At 40.4% G+C, this 24,900-nt stretch overlaps 3 long non-coding RNA genes across 3 annotated transcripts; all 3 read left to right on the top strand.

The window, feature by feature from the left end:
* The first annotated feature begins 11,526 nt into the window (after window positions 1-11,526).
* Window positions 11,527-12,326, top strand: LOC119884764. Its single transcript, XR_005441071.1, has 2 exons — window positions 11,527-11,580; window positions 12,230-12,326. It is a non-coding gene; the product is annotated as an uncharacterized LOC119884764 (long non-coding RNA).
* A 7,249-nt stretch (window positions 12,327-19,575) lies between these two features.
* Window positions 19,576-22,486, top strand: LOC119884763. The gene is made up of 3 exons (XR_005441070.1): window positions 19,576-19,621; window positions 22,280-22,363; window positions 22,457-22,486. It is a non-coding gene; the product is annotated as an uncharacterized LOC119884763 (long non-coding RNA).
* Window positions 22,487-23,216: 730 nt separating this feature from the next.
* On the top strand, window positions 23,217-24,081 carry LOC119884765. Its single transcript, XR_005441072.1, has 2 exons — window positions 23,217-23,248; window positions 23,602-24,081. It is a non-coding gene; the product is annotated as an uncharacterized LOC119884765 (long non-coding RNA).
* Window positions 24,082-24,900: the final 819 nt, after the last annotated feature.

Here is a 24,900-nt window from a genome sequence, read left to right as displayed (position 1 = left end):
TGGTACTTTACACAGCAAACCAGTGTTTGTGACATCTGTTCTTCCTTCTGAAGTGTAGATATAGATAGAAGAAGACAAACAGAAACAGGAATCACTCTAGTGACTTTAAACAATGCAGATAGATTAGTTTTATTTCAAAGAACAAGTTACAAGTTAGTCCACGTTACTGTACTACTATAAAATCTAGTTCCAATGCAAACTGTCCAGCAGCCAGTCAGATAAAGATCAGATCTGACAGTAACTAATGGTGCGTTCAGGGTCTGCTGACTGTGAACTGTGTTCAGTTTCAAAACATCAGCAGTAAACTGGGAGGAACATTTTGGATTTGGGGTACCACATAAACACTCCCTCTCTGGTCAGTCAGCTGCAGGAACATGTAACAGTTTGGGGTAGCCTACTTTGGTTTAATATTTATTTATTAATAAGTTAATTTCCTTCTGCGTGTCCTTCGTTACCACAAAACCACTTCCTCTCTCAGTGGCAGAAACGCAACAGTAACTGATGGTGCGTTCAGGTGCTGTCAGATTATTTCTTATCTCCTTGTGTTAAAGCGGCTATATGTAAGTTTTTGATTTTAATAAATCAAATTTTCATTGCCTTATTGTCAGTGGGCTCAAAACTCACTCAGAAATGAAGCACACGCTTGTTTTGCTTGTTTTGCTTGCATCGGCCACTATTGTGCTTTTAATGTGAGGACTCCGGGTCGGATTCAGCCCTGTGCGCGCTCCCGAGCCTCTCTCGTACTACAGCGACAACACGGCAGCTAACGACATGCAGTCCACTAACACCAAAAGCAACCGGCGCACAGCAAAACACAGGCTCCACGTAAGGATACAAAACAACAATAAAGGTTTATGTGCTGAAGCCCATCAGACCAAACAGGTTCAGATGATGTCGAGTAAGAACAAAGTGAGCATTAGTAAAGCTGGAGAAACACAGAGAAAGTCACGTTAGCTCGCCGGTGTTGTAGCCCTACTGGTGTTCAAACTAACTGGTTGGCGTACGCGTGCTCGTGTTGTGTGCAGCAGCTGCAGACTGACTCCATCCCCAGATTCATCACACATTCACAAACATGTTCCTGGCGAGTTTCAAGTCCCATATTTAATCTACTGCGGCGATCATGATTGTATAAGTGAGCACTACATTACAGCGACATACGAAAAAAGAAATGAAATAAAAGAGACTTTTTACAAAATCTCGTCAAGCTGGATTCGAACTCACCTGAGCAAAAGGTAACATCTACTTCAAGCTCCCCACGTTACCTGTAAACTAACCGAGCAATCATAGATTACTGTCGTCCAGTCACGTCATCATCCAGGTAACACTTTGTTTGGGCTGATCTAAAACAACTGGTTACCTTGAGCGATCTTAAAAACACCAGAACATGTTTATCAAGGTTTTTTTCTCGATTGACACTTTGACTCCCTAGACACTATGACACGGGAATACTTTTAAACAGTGACGATCTAACTCCGACAATACTGTGAAAACATGAGTTTATTGTCGGCCGAGCCGCAGGAAGAGTAGAAGTGGAAATATTCTGCCCACAACACAGCAGGCCTAAGGCATGGACTTCATTCACATCCATCCTTCCTATATTGTAGGCTGTAGTAAAATACGAGGCACCCACTCTCCTCTGCTATCCTCTTTATCAGTAAATGCTCATCAGTTGTGCGTTTTAATACCGAGCTTTGGCTGCTCCAAATCAGAGAGACAGCTAGCTCAAATAGTGGCATCGGCAGCTACCAGTGGCATTTCCAGTGGCAGCTTGAGATGCCACAGATTTTTCCTGATATGCCACGGCACCTTTCGCTGTTTGTGTATTTCTGGTGAAACCGACATGCCACAGATTCACTCAGGCACCTGCCGTTGTTTGTGTGGGATTTCTGGTTGCAATGTAACGTTACCATGCTACGGCATCTGCCGCTGATTGTGTACGTTAGGTCGCCACTGATTTACTGTGAGATCTGCCGCTGATTCAAATCAATCAATCAATAAACCTGGACCGAGAGAAATATGTTAGCAACAGTAGTTTATTATGCAATATATAATATTGTGCATTTCTTCATGTAAACAGCAAGAGTCACGTTTAATGAACGCATTGTTTGGTGCAATACAGCTGGTAGTTTAACCTAGGTATTTATTGTGTGTGCAGAGTTGTTACTGTTAGCACTATATTTAATATTAAATTCATATTTAATGTGGTTTTCATAGTAATAGATATGTTTCGCCTTTCTACCAGCAGGTGGCAGTATTTAAATGAAAGTCCAGTTTGTGTCTCTGTTAACCGTTTTAAATCCAGGTTACCGATACAGATGCATTTATTGTTCTTCATTTCATTTGTTTTTTCATTATTAAGGATTAATTTGTAACCTAGTTACCATCTTCATTCACCCACAGCCCAGCGTTAAACCTGCATCCCCTTCTGTTCTAACCTGGTTCTGCTGTCAGCTTCTTAGCAGCTCAGGCAACAGACACATCAGAAATGTCCTAATATAGATCATCTGGCCAAAATAATGATTATATACAGTCTATGGTGGCGACCTAACGTACACAATCAGCGGCAGATGCCGCGGCATCTCAAGCTGCCACCTGAAATGCCACTGGTAGCTGCCGATGCCACTATTTGAGCGGGCCCCTGCTGCCAAATCCTGATCTCAGCGTGGTGCGCCATTGAAATAGGATAATAACTTATGATATATTATGATATATAATAATAATAAATGACCCAAACATTTCAATCCGTGAATCATTTGTTCATATACTGTTCGCCGAATTAACCGAAGACAGTTAATTTGTGCTATGTACCATTGGATGTACTGACCACTGTGAGTGAATTACTTTGATACAGAAAAAATCTTAAACATTCTCAGGCAAGTTCGGAGGCGTTCCCATTCCTGTCCCCACACACGCATTCAGTGAGTTACACTGTGTAGCCTACTGCAAGTCGAGCCTCGTTTTTTATTTCCCAAAACACTAACGTAAAACCCATTTAACTTGTTAGTTGTTGTTCAAGCTCATCTTCATAAGCCTACATTAGCCTAAATCAGGTACCGCCGTCGCCTACCCGTTGCTGCTTGTTTATCAAGTGTAAAACACAAAATAACTTCCTTACAAATTCCAGTTTTTCGTTTCCTATTTGTGACTTGAGCGTGCTTTCTGACGACTCAAACCTAGAGACCAACAGTTGCTATGAGTCGTGAACTGATCAGTTCTGTTTCCTGTGCAGCTGCCGTGTGACGAGTGAACCGAAGAGTCCGAGATCCTTCACGCATGCGTGAAAATGAACGAATCACTCACTGAGACATACACACGATTAGGTCTTATGAACGAAACGTTCTTTGAACGACACAACACTACTACCGCCGAGCAGTTGCTAATGTTATCCGGTGCAAAGTTATATAACGTTACTTTCCACATTACTTCACCAACTAACGCCACACATGTTAATTCTATCCTGTTGATTTAGCCTGCAAGAAAGGATGTAACGGCAAAAAGCTAATGTGGAGCGATTTGTTTACTAAAGGTAGCCTATAGTGATGCAGCCAGGAGCAGCCAGCTAACGCTACAGTAGCTCGGACTTGCCGCTGTTTGTTTCGTAACATTCAGTTTATGTTTATTTTGGTTTTACCAATACTCAGGTACACAGCTTCTCCACCTCTCAGTCGCTGTAACTAACGTGACCCACATAACATAAAACACTGCAACAAACCGGTCACAACAACCCAGAGGAAGGAAGAGCCGTCCACTAACACTAGTTACAGTAAAGTTACTGACTGCGGTCTGACTGTTATAAAGTGTGACACAGTCTCGTTATAACATTCAGTCCAGCTCACTAACCGTTTCATTATTATCCAGTACATGTAGCTGTGCTGACACTGCTGAGCCTCCGGTGACAGATTCACAGATAGTAAAGATAGTTACTGAAAGCAGCAGACGAGCTAACGATGTAGCACGTTGGCTAAATGCAGTAAATGTACCGTGATCATGTAACGAGCACGGATTAGTTCAACCTGCAGCTGATAAAACTGTGATGTGATGTGAAAGCTGTCAGTTAAAGTGTGTCAGAGTGAGGGTTTGTTTGTGTTTCACAGGTGAATAATGATGAAGATGAAGATGATGGTGTGGTGAACTATGAAAACGATGGAGACCCTTCTGCCTCTGTCAGACTCCACTGATCAACAACTTCCATATCAACATCAGCTCATCAGAGAAAAGACTCCACTGCAGTTAAATAACAGCACATTTACACGAGTAGTTGAAGCCTTTAGAGAACTGTTGAGAAGATTTCTTAAGGTGCTTTGTTTATGTAACAAGGAAAGGTCAGACAGGTCTAGCTTAGAGTAAAGCCTAGTTCACACCACACAGTTTTAAGCCCGATTTGCCGCTCGGCGACCGTCAGGCTGTGATCAGGGGTAAATCAGGGATCGATCGGCGGTCGCCAGTCGTCATGTGTGAACTACTCAAGGACGCTTCAAAACGGCTTCCCGACACATTTCTGACACATCGCAGACGCCAGCCAGATATCTAGTGTGAGAGGCAGGCTTTTGGCCTAGTAATGCCACATTCAGTTGCAACCTCTCAGTGAAGCTCCGCCCCCTGTCTCTCCAGAAGCAGTCTCACAGCTGCGTCGCTTTAAGAGTTGATTTATAGGGAACACTCAGGATCTCTCGGTAGGCGTCGTGTTCCAGTGTGGTTAGAAGTTATGCGTCAAGGCTGACAATGTTTTAACTTTTGTGAACAGGTTTTAATTTGTTTTCATCACAGGCATTTTAAGCCACCTGTCGTCCAGACCTCGTCGGCTGAATAGCCTGTTATGCTGAAGTTCACCGCAGAGAAGGCATCGGTGGTAAATGAGGTGGAGTCAGAGCTGGGTTGGCTATTTACTGCATTGTTTGAGGATTGTATAGCCACTGCTGTCTTGTCTGCCTGATCAACTCCTGCTGTCTGTGCTTCTATTTTTATGTGGAATCTTATATTATTAGATTGTTACAGATGGGCCCTGTGAATGTTTCTGTCAACTGCTAAGGTCTGCTACGGGTGTGGCCATTCCCCCTTTTTTTGGCTACGTGATTTCCCCCAGCTTATTAGCCATTTTTCCCCTCTTTTTAGTGTTCTGCCAGACGGGCAGGGTGGTGGATTTTCCGAACCCCTTCCCCCTTCACTGCATGTGGTGGTAACTTAGTTTCATCGTGTTGTTTATGTGTGTTTGATTTGCTGTGTTTAGGTGGCTGCGCACCGTTGAGAGTATAGTGGTGTCAAGGCACTCTGGTAGCCCACAGGTAACCGCCTGCATGTCTGGCATCGGTAGATGTGGAGGTGTCTGTCTGTGGCAACTGTTAATTAGATATTTGGGGGTTGGAGCCCCTCACTATTTGCCTTGGTTACACTAGCATCCAAATATCTGGAGGATTCGGCCGACTCGACATCCACATCCAGCCAATGACAGCAGGCAGCTACTTTTCACCTCAAAACACTTTTTACTCCCCTCCAGCTCTCTGTAGCTCAGACGCTGAAAGTCGTGTCGTCTGCGTGAGCCTTAATTTAGCTGACCCCATAAGTGTTTTCTGACCTTCTAGCTCGAGGTGTTTCTCACACGTCCTTGTCAGCGAGACAACAACAGACTGATTAGGTAGAGTCAGTAGCTCATGCGTCAGGCTAGCAGATATCGGTGTTCTCCGGTAATCATACAAGGTTGAGTCCTACAAGAATGTTTCCAAGAACCTACTGGCTCCACAGGTTAGAGCACAACTCATGGGTAGTGACAGATTCCAACATGATGAAGCACTGGAGTCTAAACATCAGATAGATGAGTTGTTCTGGGTTAAGGCCAGTTAAAGATGAGCTAATAGGGAAACCTACAGGCACTAGGGGGAAGACAGAAACATAAAAGGGACCAAAAGATGTCATCCTTCAGATTTGGTGTTGGCATTTGATGTGTTCACATGTTGTATGCTGGCACTGTGTCTCCTCGGCCGGGCTCAATAAACCATGCTATGTTAAGTCTTCATCAGTCTCTGAAACTTCTTCACACCTGAACCTGGCTCACAGTATTTCTTCAACAATAACAAAAATCTCATCAGATCATTTTTAGGTTTTTATTACTGATTGTTTTTGTTTTTATTTATCAGTGTGAGAAATGTTTGTCTGTTTTGTGCTCAGCTGTTTCTGTTTCAGTCTGACTTTGAACAACAATATTCAAGTCTTGATTTCATCTCATATCAGGAAGCCCACTGTGAGTTTTATAAAATGTCTTTTCCTGCATCAGTTGTGAAAATCTTTATTTTCTGCAGCCAGTTCAGAACACAGCAGCTGGATTTCAGCTTCATTTAACAGGAACGAGCATTTAACTCTAGTAACAGTCTCCTCTTTATTATATCTGATAACAATATAAACTGCAAGTAAAGAAATGTTCACCACTTTAGTCTACATTGTGTTTTGTGATTCCTTCATGTACTAACGGTGTCATAATGGAAAGTGAATATTCTTTACTGTTAGGAATGTGGTTTTTGTGCTCATGTCTTTCCTGTTTAAGTCTGTTTTTGGTTCTGTGTTTCTCTGTGTAGTCTTGTTTAGTTAGTTCTTAGTCCTGCACATTAGTTAATGTCTTTTGTGTTTACTCCTGGTCTTGTGTTCCCTGTTTAGTCTTGTGTGTTCCCTTGTTCATTTACTGGTTCTGTTTAGCTCTGCATCTCAGCCCTGTGTCGTACTTGTGTATTCTGGGTTAACTGTCTCTCTCTGCCGGCCTGGTTCTGTCATGATCCCGTCTGTGTGTCTTGTTTGGGAGTCTGGGTTTAGTTCCATGTCCTTAGTTCATGTTTTGGTGTTCATTCCTGGTCCTTGTTTGCATTATTGTGGTTTGGTCTCCTCTGTACTCGGTGTTCTAGTTCTGTGTTCTCGTTTAGGTTCTGGTTCTTTGTAACTTGTGTGTGTTTCTGTCTTCTTGGTTATTCACTCTGCCCCATGTCTGCTTGTCTAAGTGTTCTCTCTGTTTCCCCCTGCTGTCTCTCTGCCTGCCTGCTTGTCTCTCTGTCTCTGCCTCGTTAGTCCTGATCCCGCTCACCTGTGTTGCTCCCGCCCCGCTCGTTAGTCCCTGTGTATATTTATGCCTGCTTGTCTCTCCAGTCTTTGTCACGTCCTTGCGTCTAATGTTGAGTGTTCCTTTGTTTTCCTTGTTCTTGATTATTCCCTGTGTTTTTGGATCGCCTTGTGTTCTGGATTACCTTTGTTTGGACTTTGCCTCGAGCTCCTTGTAAGCCTGTTTCAGTTAGTCTTTTGAATTAATAAATGTTTTTGAACTGCAACCTCCTCGCCTTGCCATTGTCTGCATTTGGGTCCTCACCTCAGTCTGCACTGAGCTCCCCGACCCGTGACACTTTACTATGAATGTTCTGCCTCTACTAGTAGAACCACCTCCCTCCTCTTGTCCCCTTCTAGTAGTAAACCTTCCCTCTGGAGGACCTCTAACCTTCCAGTGTCATGTTACGTCAGGCAGGGAGCAGATAAAGCAAGGATTCAGACAGAGTGCGAATTATACAGTGACAATCGAGGGGTCAACTTTTTTTCCAGGTCGTAAAGGAAACAGCAGGCGCTTGCCTCAGTGAACTGAGCGCGAATAACCACAACTCACCATTACTACAGCTGTATGAAACCAAAGTAAACATTTTGCTGGGATTTAATTGCAATAAACGGATCAAACTGATTCAGAAATAACAACAATATGATGGAGATTTGTTAAACATATGAATTCATGCTTTGTCAGGTCTTTCAGCAAGTCAGCAGGACAACAACTTCTAAAAGGTTTGTTTTCTGAATGGAGTTTGGATCGATCAGGGCTATGCTACGCTAACTTGTTCACAGTAAAGTACAACGATAGCTGGAATAAAGTTACAGACACATATTTTCTGAACTCACCAGGTAGTTCAACTTCCTCGCTTTCTTTTCTCCAAGTAAAGTTCAGTTTTTTATATAAATATGAAGTATTAGTCCAACAGAGCTCTGGGTGCCAACCGACGCTAACAACATTTACATTTATTCATTTATTTTAGCTTTTATCCAAAGCGACATACAATTGCTGTATATGTCAGAGGTCGCACACCTCTGGAGCAACGAGAAGTGTCTTGCTCAGGGACACAATGGTGGATGGGTCACAGTGGGGGATTGAACCAAAGGCAAGTGTCTTAGCCACTGCGCCATCACCCCTTCTAACAACAACAGTGAAACCGGATGTGCATGGAAGCTAGCTGCTGAGAAGCTCCAGTGAAGATAAATCAACGTTGTCATCCGCAAAACTAAAGTGAAAAGCTAATTTAATAAAAGCAGTTTACTCCGAGCTCCTCCCACGGGTAAATAGCGTAGTTGTCAGAGTGTAATCCAAACCGACGCGGGTGTTTATTTGTCCAAAAGCTGCAGCGCTGCTCTCTGCTCTGTCCTCGACTTCTCCAAGTGTAGCAGCTCTCCGCCGGCCAGCGGCATTTCAATCCCCCGCTCTGCCCGGCCCTCTCCACACAACGCTCTGAAGCCATCGGTGATGTCAGGATGATCTCAACGCTGATAGGCTACAGCGACTTAGCGTCATCCGACTTTCTCGCTCGAGTTGAAAATGTTCAACTCACGCAAAGGCCTTCTCGTTACCGGCAGCACCCTCTTCACACCGCTCGTGGCGCTTTGTGTCTTTGCATTGACTTTGTATGTAAACGCAGCGCCCACAACGCTCACTTCGCTTTTGGTCTGTAAGCACCTTTACAAAGTTACAATCTCCTTGTTTCTTTAACGTAATGTCTGCAGTCTGTAGATGAGGATGAATCAAGTTCACCAGTTCATGGGTGCCACAAACAGGAGTCACCAAGTATTGTAGAAAGTCAGACCCACACAATGCTGAACCAGAACCAAAGACACTATCATAAAATACAGTCTGCATTATCATCTCTAATTCATAATTCTTATCATTTCAAGTTTTAACTTTCAACTTACTCTTTTCTTAGCAAACATCTCATTTCCTCTAGCTCATGTTAACTGTGAATGAAATGTAATCTGCGTTCAATAAAGTAGTAGTCATACATGTGAAACAACAAACCTGGATTTGAACATTTTTCAGTTACCTAGCCAGGTAAAACTCCCAAATTCCAGAGTGAAAACAAATGGCGTGCTTATTGTAAAACACAGGCGAGCCAACACTAGACAAAAAGGAATACACACACTTAAATACCCAAGAGAGGTGGAGGAAACGAGACACAGGTGGAAACAAAAATCAAGAAAAGAAAACAGGAAATCACCAAACTCACAACCAAAACCAGGACATCCAGGGGTTAAAGTAGTTTTCATCAGAATTTGATAAACGCCTGTTTGTCTCATGTCCACATTCTCACCAAAACACTTCCTATTCAGCTCAGTCAGGAGAGACTTAAATGAAAAAGAGGCTTAAAGAGGAATTAAAAGGAAAAGGAACAGGAGAGTTTAAGAAATGTGAGAGGGATGTATGGCCTACCTGGTGGAGGGGCTGTGACCACAGAGGCCAGAACCAGAATGGATGTGAAGGGCTCAGTGGGATCACTGAAGACTGCTTGATCCACCAGCTGCTGGAGCGAGAGAGGGAGGGAGGCCTGGAGCTGGAGTGATGCTGCAGTCTTTTATCTGGTCGGGGTCCTCCAGGAGAGAAAAGACAGTTTGAAAGTTGACAGCAACAATATGATTGGCTCACAGAGGTTGTGGCAAATTCTGATTGGTTTAACTGAAAGAATGAACGCCCTCAATCTAATGACGGAGTTGGAAGCAGAAAAAAGGAAGAGAGGGGGCGGGGGAGAAATAGAGTCAGCATGAACGATGTCTTCCTGATTCAACTTCTGCTGAGTTTCCTTAATCTTAAAAAAAATATCTGCAAAGATAAAATGAGGAACCAGCAGATCTCAGAGCAGTAAAATCATCTTATCTGTGTTCTTCAGCAGCTGCTACAGTATCACCATATTGCACCATGGACATCAGGAGTCAGATTCTGGTGGGAGAGGAGTTTGACTCTTCACCTGTCTGTTCATGTGTGCTGTCAAACATCACCATGGATCCTGTCTGTTTTCTAATAAACACTATCTGAAGAAAACAAGTTGCATCATTGCAAACATTTATCTTAACTAACAATCTTCACACCTTCAGCTTCCTCTTCTTCTTTTCGCTTGGTGAAACACGTCATTGTCACAAATAGACCTGAATGAACAAAGTGTGAACTCTGATGGCTGCATCTCATGTTGCTGATCAAGAATTTGGGGTCTCTGTCAGTCACTGTGGATGAGAGAAAACTACATTTCAAAATATAAAAGTGAAAATTGTACAGAGTTTTTGGCTGTTTGGACATCGACAAGAAATTCAGAGAGACTGAAATCTAAAACAGACTAAAAGTCACTATGAGGAAGTGACATCATCCTAACCACAGGAAGTAGCTGCAGCGTCTCTCTACTAAAGCACTAGTTTAGAAACTCAGACAGTTCTGAGCACGAGAACAAGAGACAGAAGAAGGAGAGACTCAGAGAATCATGATGGTTGAGTTCAAATGGATTTCTTTATTTCTTCCAGCGGTGCTTCAGTTTACAGGTAAGAATACATATATCACATATATAAATGGAAGGCACATTGTAAAAAATAACTTGATCAATATTATTAAAGATTCTTTATTAGCTACATTTGATTTAACTAAGAAAACCAAATCTGTTGTTTCTAATGTGGTGAGTTTAGTGAACTCTTGGAAACTAAGGATAAAGAAATAATCGTCACTAACTATGAACATAACAGACATTTTCTCATTTCACTTTATTTTCATCATTTTCTCAACAGCAGCAGCTGAAAAACTTCCCCTCTCCTTCACTGTCAGAGTTGGAGATGACGTCACTTTGCCTTGTGAAAATGTGAAAGACGGTCAGAAAAACTGTGAATATACTATATGGCTCTTCAGTGGTTCAGGAAACAAACCAGCAGTAACGCTGTTTGAACTTGGGCAGATTCACAATGAAGCCAAATCTAAATCAGAAGACTGAGTGTTACAGAGAACTGTTCTCTGGTTATAAAGAAGGTCACAGTCGAGGATGTTGGTCGTTACAGCTGTAGACAGTTCATATCAGGACAACAACAAGCTCCAGACTCTCATGTTTATCTGTCTGTTGTTACCAGTGAGTATTTCCATCATAATGTTTTCAGCTCAAACTGTCTTGTTAGAACAATATACTGAAACATTACAATAATTATGATCACAGTGATGAAGTTAACTTTACTCTTGTTGTCTTTCTCTCACAATATCTCCATCTTCACCAGTGACTGAACGTAAGGACGCTGATAAGGTGACGTTATACTGCTCTGTGTTGAAATATGAACAGTTCTGTAGTCACACAGTGAAGTGGCTGTATGAGGGTAAAGATGTGGACAAAGATAACAAAGAATTGAAGACATCACAGTCTGTCTGCTACGCCACTGTGTCTTTCCTGGATTCTCATTTTAGTTACAAATCAAAGTCTAACTTGAAGTGTGAAGTGACAGATGGTTACTCTGGAAAAGTGCAGCTGTTCACCTTCAGCCCTCAGTCCTCAGGTGAGAAAACAGGTGAGAATATGCTGAGCTGTTCAAGATGACTAAAACCACCAAAACATTTGTTTGTTGATGAATTTTTAAGATGACATCATTCTTTCTCATTTAGTGACAGCAGATGGTAAACATGAGGGATTTTCTAACTCAACAGTTTCTTGGGTTGTGATATTTCATTCATGCAGGTGACGCACAAACAACAACTACAACAACTGAAAACACAAAATCCGTTACAGCCACAACAACTAATGATACTTCAACAAAACTTCAAGATAGTAACTCATCTTTCTCTAGAGTCTCTCTGTCTTCCTGTCAGCCTCTTTCTCTCCCCATACTGAACTTCAATATTTTACTTTTTATTGATTTTTTTAATTTTACAGGGTTTTGTTTTTTGGTACTTTATAGCAAAACATAAAAGAAAATGCTTCTTTAATTAATTAATTAACTTTCTGGAAAGACAAAAGTGACCATTATAAAACAAAAAATAGGAAGTGATCAAGAATACAATTATTGATTTATTGATTATTGATTGTATCTCTCTCCCTCTGAGAGAAGTGAGCGACACTCGGTTATGGGAGATATTCTCTTATTCAGTCAGTCTCAGTCAAAAGTCTTCACACAACACAAAATTACAAAATAAGATGTTGTCCTCTTATTCTCTTGCCAGATCAGAGGTGGTTCATCAATGTGTTTCTGGGAGTTGCAGCTCTCTTAATAACTGTTGTTATTGTTGTTGCTCTCATCAGATGGAAGAAAACTAAAGGTGAGAGCAACCACAGATATTATAAACAAGAAGTTTTGATGAACCTGGATTTTTGTTGTTGAAGCTAAAGTCGACTCTCTTTTGTCTCTTCAGGAAAAAAAACCCAGATGGATGAAAACACTGTGAGTTTTACGGCTGAGTAATCAAATGTTTCTACAGTTATGACAGAGCTGAATCAGCTGCTCTCTGACAGAGTCATCCAAATCTAAACAGCCTTCACAGAGCCAGTGTTTGACCACATGGAAGTAGACTCTGTTTGTTTGTTGTTTTCAGGGACGGAGCTTAAACCCTGCAGTGAGTCCAGAAAGCAGTCAGGACACGGTGAGATCTCACACTACACCCAGGACAAAGTTACACTCACTGTTTTTAGATTTGTTGTTCAAAATGTAGCTCTATGAGACACACAGTGACTCTTGAATCTAAGTTCTTTCTGCAAGAGAAGAAGTGGGGAGTCTGATGATGCAGCTGGACGACACCAGAACAGACCAGAACACAATCAAGTCCACATGTTACTGAGCAGCCATTATGTTGTCTTCTCTGTGTAGGCTGATCCTGAAGATGGTGTTTCCTACGCCTCCATCAGCTACACCAGGAAGACCAACAGTAAAGGCCGGGTAAGCTGTCTGATTGGTTCTAGTGATGATGGCAGTGAATGAAAACACTTCTCTCATTTAATGTTGTGTAATTTCTGTGTTGTGCTGTTTGTCTCTTTTCCAGGTTCTGGGTAAAGATGGTGATGATGAAGATGATGCAGTGACCTACAGCAGCGTGAAAGCTTCCTCTTCTTCTGCTGGAGCCTCAGCTGATCCCAGCGACCTCTACGCCACCGTCAACAAACCAAACAGATAAGAGACCACAGTGTAGTTACAGCTCATATCATTACAGGTAATTTACACAGAGAACTGATAAATGTTTTATTATTTGAATTATTTTATGATAATATCTGGGACATTTAGCTTGATGAACTTGCTGTCAGGCACTTTAATGTGCTAGTGCTGTGTTGTAGTTAAACATGTATTAGTTTTTACTGTTATTTCTGTATCAGCTGTTATTGTTTGATATGCAGTCATTTTAACATCTATATCTCTGTAGAGGTTTAACACCTCCAGAGCTCTTCACACCTTCAACAACTTCGTCTTCCTTTCATGTGGTGAAACGGGTCATTGACACAAATAAAGTGTGAACTTTTTGTGACAATGCTAAATGGTAAGTAAAGGCTGTTAAATGCTTCCTTTCTTAGCTCCTTTAGCAAAGGCTACACTGGACAGTTCTTTATGAAAGGAAAGGAGATAATGCTTTCCCACAATTCCTTGCAACAGCAGCCTTTAGAGCGACTCACCATTAGTTTCACCACGATAGACACCCATAAATGTACAGGAGCATCTAAAAAAATTACAATATCTTAGAAAAGTTTATTTGAACTGAACCAGACTGAGAGATTAAAGGATCAGGAAACATTTGCAGGTGTTTTGAATTGATTCTCAGGGGAGAAACAACAGAGCATCTATTTAACAAATGTATAAAAATATCAAAAGCACCCATCCCAGGAAACTCTATATTTATGTTTGAGTATAATTCACTCAACTTTCTCTACTTGTATATTGATTTTGTTATTATATTGTGTCAGCATTTTAATCCTTTTTGTTTTTTCAGCAGTATCTATGTTGTTGTTACTTCCTATGAGCAGCCTAACTGATGGTTAAATGTACCAAATGAAACATCCTTTCTTAGGAGGTGTGATTCTGTGTTGGACAGGAAACCTTTTGAAGTGAGCAGCATTGAGTTTGTCACTGTACTCATCTTCCGCGTGTTATAAATAAAGTTGGTTAAAAAGAAGCTGGTGTAAGTGCAGCCTGGTTCTCTGAGCACCGCGGTTGTCTTTTATGAATTCTCCTTCACATCTTTCCTTGACCTCATGACGTTTTCCATCAAAGTCAAGGAAAAGTGTTTAGGAAAGGACAGAGGATGGATTTTTTTACCATTACAATGTTTGTATTTATTAATGTTTCATGGTTTTATGTTATGTTGTGAGGACAAACATGACCACAGTTTCCAGGTTCAGTTCGTCCACAGACACATTTTAAATCTCCAAACATGCTGAACAAAGAGCAGCCTGAAGATTATTGAAATAATTATTGATTACATGTAACAGAAATCAAAATTTTGTGTCTATAACTATAATTTTCAGGACCAATTAGAGTTTGAGACCTTGGGAGTGAGGACATTTTGTCTGGTCCTCACTTTGGGACAGACCTTTAAAAGAGTGTTTTAGGTTGAAAATTAAATAAGGTTTAAGTTCAATGAAGGTTTGGGTCATTTAGTTGTGAATGTTAAGAGTTAGGGACAAAGCTATACTGTGAGAGACAGAGAGAGCTCTCTGCTGGCTGTTGACTCCAGAGCGCCATCATGAGGTCAGTCTGTGTTTCTGTTTCTTTTGTTTTTAATTCAAAGAAATCTCAACATCTACTGAACAGACTGATATTTTTGCACATCAATTTAAATACTTCCAGTAGTGGAGGGTAACTAAGTACATTTACAAGTTCATACAAAGATGATCTAGTTAGTAATCCATTATGTTTCCTCATCTCTGTTGGGTCTGTGGTCACTTTTCCATCAGGGAGGCGGATACACAACATTTGTCTTTTCAAAACAACTGACTTCTCTAAATTAAAGAAGAAGGTGGATAGTGCATCTACAGGTGCATCTCAGAAATTTGAATATCAGGAAAAAGTTATTTTATTTACATAATTTAAGTCAAAGTGAAACTTTCTAGCTTCATTCCACAAAGTGAAATATTTCAGGCCTTTTGTTGTTTTAATCTTGATCATTATGGCTTACAGCTCATGGAAATTAAAAATCCAGCCTTCACTCTCAGACACCTTTATTGATTCAGCAGCACCTTCAGGACTCCTTCCATACAGCCGGTAAGTGGGGTTTTCAGCGCTGTGCTTTTGGTTGGATGTATTTTACAAGAACGACGTGAAGAGAGCATGCACAGTTGTTTATATTGCTGTGTGTAGCCTGTAGAAGTAATCTTACTTAAATTAAGTAAATTACTTCTACCCACAGAAATATAAACAATAGTGCTCTGTTCACTTCATTCTTACAGTTTGAGGTTTCACGGGCCTCAAGAGGTCTGCTCTTATTTTTTGTAATATGACTAAAAACTATTTAAAAACAAAGTTTAGGCCAGTTTGAAGAAGAGTCTGCTACTATTACTTTACACTATCATTGTTACAGTATTAAAAAAAACATAGTGTGCCTTTATAAAATCGTTAAAAAGGCTTGTACTGATACTTATTCCTTCGAATTATACTTATGAGCCCTTTTTTGAATTTTGTCATTCAATTCAGAGCAGTTAAATTAAAATTATGTTTTAAAAATGATAAAAGCACTTAATACAACAGTAACAGTTTACAACAGCAAAACCAAAGGCTTTGCCATCGACGTCTCCAGGTCATTTTCCATACACTTTAATCAAAAATATTATATCATTATTATGAAAACACATTCATAATAATTAATTATTTTAAATGCAAAACACATCCACCATCCTGATGAACAGCTGGAAAAATACTGTAGTAATTAGGAACACAAAAATTCAAATATATCCAACAAGATGAAAGAGCTCACTGTACAGGCAGCACATCCACCCGACATTCATCTGTGGAGACATCTTTTGGAGGTGGGCTCACTGGGCTTAGAAATTTAAGCAAAGCACCTTGAGAGGAAAGAAGAAAGGGTTGTATGGTAACCTAGCTTTTCATATTGATTTATTTAGATGATTAGAGAGAACAAATTAACAAAGTTCACAACCACCAATGCTTTCATGAAACAGCATTTACCTAAATGGCAACACCTAGTTTATATTTTCATTTTGTACACTGAAATGAGTTGTAGCCAACATGGCACATTCAAAAGCATTAAGCTTATCTGCCGTTCGTGTATGAATTAGGCAGAAGCTAACTTTATTTTTCTTATTTAGCAGTAGAGAGTTTTAGCAAAGTTTACAGCCACCAATGCTGCGAAACATAAAACATTCTTTTCCCCCAGCTGTTGGCAACATCCTGCCTTACGGTAACTTTTTTACAGTCAGCATGAACGATGTCTTCCTGATTGAACTTCTGCTGAGCTTCAATTCTCAGAAAAAAAGAGCCGCAAAGATCTCAGAGCAGTAAAATATCATCTTATCTGTGTTCTTCAGCAGCTGCTACAGTATCACCATATTGCACCATGGACATCAGGAGTCAGATTCTGGTGGGAGAGGAGTTTGACTCTTCACCTGTCTGTTCATGTGTGCTGTCAAACATCACCATGGATCCTGTCTGTTTTCTAATAAACACTATCTGAAGAAAACAAGTTGTATCATTGCAAACATTTATTTTAACTAACAATCTTCTCAACTTCAACTTCCTCTTCTTCTTCTTTTCGCTTAGTGAAACACGTCATTGTCACAAATAGACCTGAATGAACAAAGTGTGAACTCTGATGGCTGCATCTCATGTTGCTGATCAAGAATTTGGGGACTAAAAGTCACTATGAGGAAGTGACATCATCCTAACCACAGGAAGTAGCTGCTGCGTCTCTCTACTAAAGCACTAGTTTAGAAACTCAGACAGTTCTGAGCACGAGAACAAGAGACAGAAGAAGGAGAGACTCAGAGAATCATGATGGTTGAGTTCAAATGGATTTCTTTATTTCTTCCAGCGGTGCTTCAGTTTACAGGTAAGAATACATATATCACATATATAAATGGAAGGCACATTGTAAAAAATAACTTGATCAATATTATTAAAGATACTTTATTAGCTACATTTGATTTAACTAAGAAAACCAAATCTGTTGTTTTTAATGTGGTGAGTTTAGTGAACTCTTGGAAACTAAGGATAAAGAAATAATCGTCACTAACTATGAACATAACAGACATTTTCTCATTTCACTTTATTTTTCATCATTTTCTCAACAGCAGCAGCTGAAAAACTTCCCCTCTCCTTCACTGTCAGAGTTGGAGATGACGTCACTTTGCCTTGTGAAAATGTGATAGACGGTCAGCAAAACTGTGAATATACTACATGGATCTTTGATGGTTCAGGAAGCAGATCAACAGTAGCGCTGGTTGAACATGGGCAGATTCACAATGAAGCCAAAGCTAAATCAGACAGACTGAGTGTTACAGAGAACTGTTCTCTGGTAATAAAGAAGGTCACAGACGAGGATGTTGGTCGTTACACCTGCAGACAGTTCATATCAGGACAACATCAAGCTCCAGACTCTCTGGTTCTTCTGTCTGTTATTATCAGTGAGTATTTCCATCATAATGTTTTCAGCTCAAACTGTCTTGTTAGAACAATATACTGAAACATTACAATAATTATGATCACAGTGATGAAGTTAACTTTACTCTTGTTGTCTTTCTCTCACAATATCTCCATCTTCACCAGTGACTGAACGTAAGGACGCTGATAAGGTGACGTTAACCTGCTCTGTGTCGATACATGAACACTGTAGACACACAGTGAAGTGGCTGTATGAGGGTAAAGATGTGGACAAAGATAACAAAGACATGAAGACATCACAGTCTGGCTGCTACGCCGCTGTGTCTTTCCTGGATTCTCATTTTAGTAACAAATCAAAGTCTAACTTGAAGTGTGAAGTGACAGATGGTGACTCTGGAAAAGTGCAGCTGTTCACCTTCAGCCCTCAGTCCTCAGGTGAGAAAACAGGTGAGAATATGCTGAGCTGGTGTGCGTTTCCCGAACAACCACGTAAGGTAACGTTGAACTATGTTGGTACGATGCATCGTTACACAAACAAACATCTGAAATACGACCGTTTCCCTAAACTGTCATACTTTGAACTAATTAGTTTGAGCCAACGTAGGTCGAACTAACATGTTTCCAGGTGTGTTCGTCTGACTTTCACAGCACGAAACTCACAAAACGTCATATTCTGCCTAAATATGTCAGTTGTGACTGATATTAAGTGACATTATTTTGCTAACTTATTATTTAGGCTTTTTATATTATTGTCTTACCGGCAATAACAAGAAAATCAACAATAGTGTTAATGAAATCAACAATATAAATAATATATAACCTAATCAATTTATTTAGCCTAAATATAGGCTATAAATTTTACAGCGATTCCAAGACATTTAGTAAAACAGGTTTAGTATCTTTGTGTCAACACTGTAACACTATTATGAATCTCTTGGCATCTGACATCTAGGTTTTGAGAACAGCTCAGTGCGCTAAGTGTCTGAGCTTACGCATGTTCTCTATTGAGACAGATACGACTCCCGTGAGTTCTCTATTTATCTTTGTTATAAAGGCAACGAAAACTCTCAGGGATTTATTCATTACAGTACTTTCATGGATTTTATGCTGTCCCTTTTTATGTTTGTAATGAAGACTAGAGAACACCCATCTTCCCCAGAGGCCCAGAAACGTATACATGTAGGTAATATTAAAAGTCTTGTCTTTACATTCTCCGTTTTGTCCTTTAACCTTTGTACTGGGTGACTAATATTAAATTAAGTTATTGTGAGCAGACGGGTAATCTGTGAGAAAAACACCTGCTGTTTGTAGATGGTCTACACTGAGATACTTAGTAGCCTACTGAATCAATGCAACCCTACCCATGACCCCACAAATACATTTAAAAGTACTTTTACAAATACATTTATTTTAAATTGACCATAAACATGTTTGTACAGCAGGATTATCTAACATTTCCTGCTTAAAACACATCACATCCACCTCCTAACACTGCATTTTCTGCTCTCTGTGACGTAGTCACCGTGAACTAAGCTTCTAACCACAGGTCAGGAGCTGTAGTTCCAACTATGCAACTTAACAACAGTTGGTGCGAACGTTCGTCTGAACTATGGTTTCAGGGAACACCTGCGTCGCTTAACGATGGTTCGTACCGTGTAAGTTACCAACTTAGTTACCTCCGTAGTTCCAACTAGGGTTTTAGGAAACAGTTGCGTCGCAACTGCAAAGTTCCAACCAAGGAAGTTGCTACCGCAGTCAGCAACGATGCTTTTGGGAAACACACCCCTGTTCAAGATGATTAAAACCACCAAAACATTTGTTTATTTGATGACTTTTCACAGTGATGAACTTTACTCTTGTTTTCTTTCTCTCGCAATATCTCTGACATCTAAACCAGCAGCAACAACAACAACAACTAAACCAGCAACAACAACAATAACTAAACCAGCAACAACTAAACCAGCAACAACAACTGAAAACACAAAATCAACAACCAATGATGCTTCAACAAAACTACAAGGTAGTAACTCATCTTTCTCTGGAGTCTCTCTGTCTTCCTGTCAGCCTCTTTCTCTTCCTGTACTGAACTTCATTATTTTATTCATGTTTTTTTTGTTTGTTGTACAGGTTTAGTTTTTGGTGTTTTTTATGGCAAATGATAAAAGCTTCTTTAATTAGGTCACATTTTTAGAAAAGACAAAACTGGCCAATCATCATAGTAAAATACAGAAAATAGGAAGTGATCAAGAAATTATTATTCATTAATTTATTTAGGGCTGACCCCACATAGTCAAAGGTTTGATGCTTCGATGGGCGGAGTCTGATTCGACTGTCAAACTCACAGTTGAAACTTTGCATCAAAATGAGGATCATGGCATTTTGGCGATATGGGGGTGCTCAATGTCTGTTTTTACATAGAACTACCAGTTTTCTCCCAGTAAGTTAATATACAGTCTAGCTCTGCGGTAGTGGCAGAGAGATGGAGCCCCTGCGTCCCCGCTATTGTGCCAAGTTGTCCGCACCTCGCGGGACTTTCGGATCATTTCTCACTATTGATAAACCTCACAAAGAATATTATCCATCCATCATCAACCGCTTATCCTGCGTACAGGGTCGCGGGGAAAGAATATTATATTATTTTTAAATAATACTGGAAATAGACCAGCAAGGAACCGCAACGTGCATGCATTTGTAGGCCGCACGGCACGCATGAAAAACTCTGCATAAGACCGGTGAAAGGCCGGCGAGCAGAGCTGAGAGGAAATGATCAACAGCAAGCCTCAGTTTATCTGTAACGTTAAATGTACAATGTAAGTTACACTGACTAATGATGATAGAGGCTGCAATCCCCCACAATCGCCGTGCACAAACACACACTGATTCCACTATCAGTCGACTTTGGGCAAGACTTGACAATTCTGATTGGACCATGTCAATCGTTAGTTGGGGACAGCCCTAAATTCATTATTGATTCTCTCTCTCTCAATTTTCAAATTTCAATTTTCAGTTTCAAAGTGGCTTGATTGGCATGAAAGAATAATGTTCATATTACCAAAGCAACAGTAAAAGAAAACAAACAAAGAACCATAACAATAATAACATTGTCGCTATAGTAACGGTATGATGGTTTCATATTTGTGTTCCTCTGGTTGTCTTCAGGTTTTGACATGTACGTGTATATTTAGCTGTAATTATTCACATCTTTGTGTTTCACCTAGTAGGTATGGAAGTTTTCCTTTATAGGTTTCAGTAATTTGTAGTTTTCTCTTAGATCTTTGTGTTTTTCACATGTTGTGAGGAAGTGTTGTTCATTTTCTATTTCCTGTGATGTACAAAGTGAGCAGATCCTTTCCTCTCTAGGAAGCCAGGTTTGTCTCTGGCGGCCCGTCTCGATGGCCAGGTTCTGATCACTGAGTCTGTACGTGATTGTAGAATTTGGTAGCTCTTTATTGGATTTGGATCAGTGAGTATTGGCCTAGTTCTGCTCTGCAGACGTTGTTTGGGTTTTTTTTCTGTCTACATACAAAATGCTCTTACAGAATTCTGTATGAAAAGATTCAGTTGGGTGTTTCTCCCATTTTACAAACCTAGACCTGAGTGGACCCCATATTTACCTCCCATAAAGGGAAGTTGGTTCTAGGACCGATTTGAAAATCTTTAGCCAGATCTTTATTGGTATATCATGTTTTATATTTCTTCAGATGGCATAGAAAGCTCTCCTTGATTTGTCCCACAGATCTTTCACAGCCATCTTGAAGTTTCCTGTTGTGCTCATGAGCCCAGATATGTGTAATTTTATAGATGTTGTGTCTAAATATAATTTGTGCTTGTTTTCTTGATGTCTGCATCGTTTTTGGAAGACCATGATCTTTTTTTTAGGTTTACTGTCAGGGCCCAGGTGAGACAGAATTCATGCAGCTGCTGGAGTCTTAGGACTTACTGTAGTCATCTGCAAATAGAAGGCATTTAATCTGTGTGTCATGCAGTGTGAGGCCGGGTGCTGCAGATCTTTCTAGATTATTTCAGCCCGTTCTCATCTCAGGGTGTCCAATACCGACGCTTTCAGAAAAAGTGACAAAGCATAGTTATTTGGGAGAGACCGTAGGAACTGTGGTCAGCTGGGTAGCCTCGCAATACCTCCGACAGGAATGCCCCGTGCTTTGGAGTAAACTTTACAAGCGGGCAAACCAGCCATTCACGTTAGCGGAGGGCTAAAAAGGAAGTTAGCCTGCTCGGCCGGCAAAAGTCAACACAGTGGACGCTGAAGCGCTGCCACCTACAGCTGTGCACGTCGACCGCAATGTGCACAGCTGTAGGGTTAGCCGCCAACGTCAAATAATTAAGCTTTGTCACGTTGTCTCACAGCGTTGGTAATGACGCACTGAGATGAGAACGTGTTGGTGCTTTGGGTTTTATACATATATTGAAGACAGTTAGAATGCATTGGTTTTATGATGTCATATGTTTTCCCTCCAACAACACACTCAATAAGTTTAAAGAATAAGCCATCTGTCTCTCTCTCTCTCTCTCTCTCTCTCTCCTCTTCTGAGTCTAAAGTCTGAATGTCAGAGTGACACTCGGCTGTGGGTGGAGATATTCTCTTATTCAGTCAGACGTGTTCACACAGCACAAAATAACAAAATCACCAATAAGATGTCCTGTTTTATTGTCTTTCCAGGTTGGTGGTGGTTTGTTGCAGTTGCAGCTCTCTTAATAACTGTTGTTATTGTTGTTGCTCTCATCAGATGGAAGAAAACTAAAGGTGAGAGCAACCACAGATATTATAAACAAGAAGTTTTGATGAACCTGGATTTTTATTGTTGAAGCTAAAGTCGACTCTCTTTTGTCTCTTCAGGAAAAAAACCCCAGATGGATGAAAACACTGTGAGTTTTACGGCTGAGTAATCAAATGTTTCTACAGTTATGACAGAGCTGAATCAGCTGCTCTCTGACAGAGTCATCCAAATCTAAACAGCCTTCACAGAGCCAGTGTTTGACCACATGGAAGTAGACTCTGTTTGTTTGTTGTTTTCAGGGACGGAGCTTAAACCCTGCAGTGAGTCCAGAAAGCAGTCAGGACACGGTGAGATCTCACACTACACCCAGGACAAAGTTACACTCACTGTTTTTAGATTTGTTGTTCAAAATGTAGCTCTATGAGACACACAGTGACTCTTGAATCTAAGTTCTTTCTGCAAGAGAAGAAGTGGGGAGTCTGATGATGCAGCTGGACGACACCAGAACAGACCAGAACACAATCAAGTCCACATGTTACTGAGCAGCCATTATGTTGTCTTCTCTGTGTAGGCTGATCCTGAAGATGGTGTTTCCTACGCCTCCATCAGCTACACCAGGAAGACCAACAGTAAAGGCCGGGTAAGCTGTCTGATTGGTTCTAGTGATGATGGCAGTGAATGAAAACACTTCTCTCATTTAATGTTGTGTAATTTCTGTGTTGTGCTGTTTGTCTCTTTTCCAGGTTCTGGGTAAAGATGGTGATGATGAAGATGATGCAGTGACCTACAGCAGCGTGAAAGCTTCCTCTTCTTCTGCTGGAGCCTCAGCTGATCCCAGCGACCTCTACGCCACCGTCAACAAACCAAACAAATAAGAGACCACAGTGTAGTTACAGCTCATATCATTACAGGTAATTTACACTGAGAACTGATAAATGTTTTATTATTTGAATTATTTTATGATAATATATGGGACATTTAGCTTGATGAACTTGCTGTCAGGCACTTTAATGTGCTAGTGCTGTGTTGTAGTTAAACATGTATTAGTTTTTACTGTTATTTCTGTATCAGCTGTTATTGTTTGAATGCAGTCATTTTAACACCTATATTTCTGTAGAGGTTTAACACCTCCAGAGCTCTTCGCACCTTCTTCTTCTTCGTCTTCCTTTCATGTGGTGAAACAGGTCATTGTCACAAAAACAAAGTGTGAACTTGAGGCTCAGTGTGAATCTAAATATAGTTTATTCTAACTGTCATGTTTCAGAGGAAACTGGCAGTGGTGAAGCCGTTCCTACGAGTCAGAGACAGGAAATATAAAGACCAAGTTCAGTTTTACTTGATCCAGGCAGGCAGAGTCAGAACAGCAGGTAATAATGCTGCATTTGACACATGAAGTTGGATTTTCCCAGTTTCCAGTCGTAAATTCCAACTTGAACGCCCCCTTAAGGAGACAGAGTGTTACACACTTCTCTGCGCTTCCATTTCAGCTTTTACCAAAACTTCATAGTGACGGCGTCTGCCCCCCCGACCATTTAAATTAATTAAATCAAAGATAAACTGAAGAGGAGCTGTGCATAAAACTGTAATAAAAGTTAAAACCACTGCTGTAATAGTATAAAAGAAATTAAAGGTGTAAATGTATAAAATATAACAGAATATGATGCAGTATTTAGCTGCAATTTTTGGACTATGCACGTTTGTTTTTTCTATATTTAAATTGCAAATAAACGTTTCTCAAAGCATTTTTATTTGTTAGTTCACATTTCTTGGTGCAAGCTATTTTTCAGAACATTATTAACAAATGCTCTCAAAAAGTGATGTGGACAAAATCAGCATTTCAAAATGTGGTGGGCACACATGTCCCCAGTGTAAATGACATGTTGATTCCACATTCAGACTTAAAGCACATGAACACAGAAAAACTCAGAAGAATGACTTCACAACTCGGGAAATGGGACGATCTGAGTTTTAGTTACCCACTAGATGAAACTAAAACTTAAGTGTTTTTATCTGCTTTAAAACACGTCTGGTTGTTAGACCGGTTCAGAAGCAGCTCTGCATGACGACTGTTGGAGCCTTTTAGATCTTTTTCACAGCAGACGTGTTTAATTGTCAGGACTCTGAAACTGAAGCAGCTAAATGGAATCCAGCCATCATTAATTGTTCAATTTAAATCTGTTTTCCTGCTGTGCTGTGTCAAAATGTCTTGTATGAAAAAAACAGATGTGTGTGTTTTGGTCAGGTTAGTATTGAATCTGGATATTTTCCCCTTCAGGCCAGTAGGGGCTGATTAATGTTATTGTGCAGGTCCTGACTGGGACATAATATAATGCTCCTGAACACTGAGTTGTTTTAGATCGAGGGAAGTTTCATCAACTGCAACAAGTCAAACTTTAAGTTCTCTGCATCTCACACTGTGAAATCATCTGTGTTTGTTTACTGAAGCCATCAGTTAGCAGCAAGCCAGTAGGACTGTCAACAAATCCCACGAAAAGTACTATTAAAACCAGTCAGTGACCTTCACTGCTGCACTGGGTGACACGTTCTGAAGAAAACAACATTT

Source organism: Micropterus salmoides, unplaced genomic scaffold, assembly GCF_014851395.1.
Source record: "Micropterus salmoides isolate LMB-PRFRI ecotype aquatic unplaced genomic scaffold, ASM1485139v1 Ms_hic_scaffold_3655, whole genome shotgun sequence".
NCBI lineage: Eukaryota > Metazoa > Chordata > Actinopteri > Centrarchiformes > Centrarchidae > Micropterus > Micropterus salmoides.
Note: the sequence above shows the minus strand (reverse complement) of the source record. Positions and strands in the feature narration are given on the sequence as shown.